Genomic DNA, 4,117 nt, shown 5'->3' on the forward strand with positions numbered 1-4,117 from the left:
ATAAGGAAATTGTTACTTGTCCTTTTACTCAGTGTTCTTTTAATCGCACGTTTACTAAAGTTTTACATCACATAAGTCATTTTCACAATCATTCTACTTTAAAAGATTTCGAGACAGAGCTTATTGTTCTCTGAACTTCCTTGTTTGCTGAACGGCAGGTAAAGTGCATCTTTTTGTTTGTTTGCTTTTGTGTGTTTGTGTTTTCTCTAATGGGCCTCAGATGACTGTTTGCTTAAATTTGGGTCTCAAAGAATCTTTTTTTAATTCTGCCTGTACTCTCCACCCCTCTTCTTCTATTGCTCAGGTTGAAGCAGAATTTGCCCGTCTTACATCTGTTGACCTGAAAGGGTTCCTTTTTGCTGTGCTTGACCATTATGGAGAGGTTCGTGGAGCTGTACAAAATCAAGAGCGGCATAGAAAGGCTAACTAGGCTCATAAGATGCTTCGGAGATGATGTAAGTGTTCAACTGCGAAATCTAATCCTTTGTTTAAGTTTTAGGTTATCCAGTTCAACTGATGAACTCATCGAAAGAAAGCTGATAAGTAAAGTCTGTCATCATATTTCACAACCAGACATTTAGTGTGGTAACTTTTACAGAATCTATGTATATTGGTGGTAGGTTGGATATCATATTCTACTTGAATGTCCTGATAAGCCTGATTCAAAATCTCCAATGATAATCATATATTGATGGAATTATGCATCAAAAAGCTGTGAATTTGGAGCTGTCTACATGCTTCATAAACACTGTTTAAAAAGTGTTTTTGTTTTCTTTTTGACTTCTTTGACCAGAGCCCTACACAAAGGAAGAGGACAGAGGACCTCATTTTCTAAAGGAAGATCCCTCACACACTTTCAAGACTGTGAAGGTTAGCATTGTTTCTTTTAGTAAATTTAATAATGACAGCACCACAGTGGATTTTAAATTAAAAAGTACATGTGTACTTTTTCCTCACCAAATGTATTATTACAAGATCTTTGACACTGGATTTGGTCTGGGGTTCAGAGAAACTAACTGGCAAGCTAGCATTGATATTATTAGTGTCTTGTGTTTATTCATGTCTTCACCAGGGTCTTTGACATTTCGCTGCTGTACTGTTCACTTCAGCTTTACGTTTGATTTCTCACATTGTATATTGTAATGGCAGAGATATTAGGATATTTAAGGGGCTGCAGTGGCTGCTACAGCTGTGGGGGGCAATACTTTGGTGAAATGTCCTGGACCCTGGAAAAGAGACTGTGTAGACTGGGTAAGCAATTAAAGGTTACTGGCCGAGAGTCATTGGGCAGCTGGGTAAAGGTGGATGTTGATATTCAGTGCCAATTATGCAACCTGTTCAGCCCTGTCTATATGCTCTTTTTTCATGCTGTTAATATAGGGGGAAAAAATAAACTTTAATCAATAAACTGATTAAAGAAGCATTGTCTATGGAGCCATAATCTGATCCTGTAGTGTAGCTGCAGTTTGCACATTTCATGTATTCTCAGCCAGATTTGGTTTAGAGCACAGCCAATATTTAGCATAAGTAGATTTAAATTCACACACTGGTGATGGCAGCTACATTGTAGCCACAGCCACCCTGGGGCGCACTGACAGAGGCGAGGCTGCCGGACACTGGCACCACCGGGCCCTCTGACCACCACCAGTAGGCAACAGGTGAAGTGTCTTGCCCAAGGACACAATGACTGAAACTGTCGGAGCCGGGGCTCGAACCGGCAACCTTCCAATTATAAGACGAACTGTCAACTCTTGAGTCACGATTCAGTCATCCACCCATGTGTGTGAATGACTGAATGTGTAAAGCACTTTGGAGTCCTTAGGGGACTAGTAAAGCACTATACAAATACAGGCCATTTACCATTTAAATTGAAAATTTTGTTTGAATTCTGCAATTGAAGACATGCTCAGTTATTTATGAACATGGTCTTTGTTTAAAGCAAGAAATGGATTTGTAACATGGGGGTGCATATCTCATTCTGAAAAAACTTTAACAACTAATAAGTGTTACCCAAAGCCAATCACCATCATCCAAAGCATCAGTATGGCTCTTCTTTGGAAAGACATGAATTGTTAAGCACACGGGATATTGTGTAATTGTAATTGTGTAATTTTATTTTATTTTTTGTCTTTTATAGCCGACAGGTATTGAAGACACGTTTTCTAAGAGGATGAAAGTTGGCATTGCGATGGTGAAAGAAGAAGACATCATCGATGTGTTGGTTGTCCTTGAGGCGGCAGTAATCCTGTCTAATCTGAGGGATGTCTCAAGTGCCATTTCCATGCTGATCGGTCTTCTTTTTGCCCTCAACATACACTATCCAAAGGAACTTAAGGACATCTTTGAAGTCATTCAGAACATCCTAATGAACATTGGTGGAAGGCAGTGCATCTCACTAGTGCATGGTCTAAGAAACAGACTCTTGCAGAAAGCCATGCAGAACTGTAATTGTATGCTCACAGCATACAATTGCCTTAGTGTTAAGGACAGTTTTTATTTTACTGTTTGTTTTTTTATTCTTGCAAGTTCTCATTCTCACTTTTGTATGTCACTAAATGACTACACTTTACATTCCAGATTAGACAATTACTCATTTGTTCATGGTTTAAGAAACTTATGTGAACAACAATATAATGGTGGACTCTGCACATGCTTATCTCATGCAAGTCAGTAGTTTTTCCTTTGTTTTGCAATTGAGCAGACTCAAACTGATGTTTCTGAAATATTCATATTATCAAATGTTTCAGAAGCATGCAGTCATTTTCAGAGATATTGGTTCTGTGGAATTTGTTGCAATTGTAAACGAAGACAAATACAAGAGTTTGATGTCTTAGTTGTTATAAACTGATCTTTACTGTCACTTATCAAAGGTTTTGTACTATTTTAATACTTCAAGTTTTATGCTAACAGGTGTGACTGAGCACAATGAAGTTTAAAAATTTTGCAAATGTAAAGAATAACTTTTCTAAAATAGCAAGTGTCCCGTTGATACATTACATTAATGCAGACTTTATGTTGTTACTTCACAAGAATCACTACTGCTCCTAGAGTATTGGTCAGAATTTAATCTTCACCCAAACTGGGCTCAAGACCAAGTTCAAATTTATTGTTTCACAGGGAGCAGCCTTTGAGTTTTGATGGATTGTGAGCCTGATGAGCTACGTCACTGATTTTTCTGTTTCTCAGATGACTAAGATGGCACAATAAATGGTGAATGTTGGGTGCTCATGAGTAATTGTCTTGTCATGTTCTTAAAACAAACTTGCTGTATGAAATGATCAGATAGACTTTAATGGAATCTGTGGGTTTTTATTGTTTTTCTGTAAACAACAGAAAATTAATTTAAAGTAATGTAGATATTTAAACCTGAGCTTTAAGATAAACCTAACAGGTAGTTTTGCTGAAATGGATGTTAGAAAGCTTAAAAAAAAAAACTTAAGATGTTTAATACACATTTTTCTTTACATCCAGTCAATCAACTCTGATAATTAAAATGAAACTGATTTACAAGTTCACTCAGCTACCTTAAGGAGCTCAGTTAATTAATAAACTTAAATCAACTTAGCTAACAGATTATGTTAGTTAAGCTAAAATAGATTCCTAAGTTAAAAGAACTACTAAAGTATTTGAATTAACTAAAAAACCCAAGTCAACTGAACTAGGACAAGAGTTTAAACAATAGATTATTTTAATTTAGCTGAAAGGGTTTTCCCAAGTAAAGATGACAATTAAAGGAGTTGAACTGACTAATAAATCTCAGTCAACTAAACTAAGACAAAAGTTTAGACAACATGTGATTTTTCATTAAGATAACAATTGGTTGTGTTATAAGAACAAACTCTATTTCTTGACTTAACTTAAAATTTTAAGGCAGCCCTGTACCTGATATTTTTAAGTTGAAACAACAAGTTAGATTTTACAGTGTACATTTCAACACTGAATGAACCCTGAAAACGTGATGGCAGGTGGCAGATTGGAGTCCACATGAAATATTGGCTGTATGAAGACTGGAAAATAGAGATGATACAAACATGCAGCCAAACATTTGTGGACATGGATAAACTCTCTGATCCAAAAAGCAGGAAGTGACACAGCTAGAAAATGAAAGTGTGTAACA

General features: G+C 36.5%; 1 long non-coding RNA gene across 1 annotated transcript; it reads left to right on the plus strand.

Moving 5' to 3' along the window:
- Positions 1-364: 364 nt before the first annotated feature.
- Positions 365-2,283, plus strand: LOC134643115 (uncharacterized). The gene is made up of 3 exons (XR_010096346.1): positions 365-455; positions 794-870; positions 2,138-2,283. It is a non-coding gene; the product is annotated as an uncharacterized LOC134643115 (long non-coding RNA).
- Positions 2,284-4,117: the final 1,834 nt, after the last annotated feature.

This window comes from Pelmatolapia mariae, linkage group LG15, assembly GCF_036321145.2.
Source record: "Pelmatolapia mariae isolate MD_Pm_ZW linkage group LG15, Pm_UMD_F_2, whole genome shotgun sequence".
In the NCBI taxonomy this organism is placed as follows: Eukaryota; Metazoa; Chordata; class Actinopteri; order Cichliformes; family Cichlidae; genus Pelmatolapia; species Pelmatolapia mariae.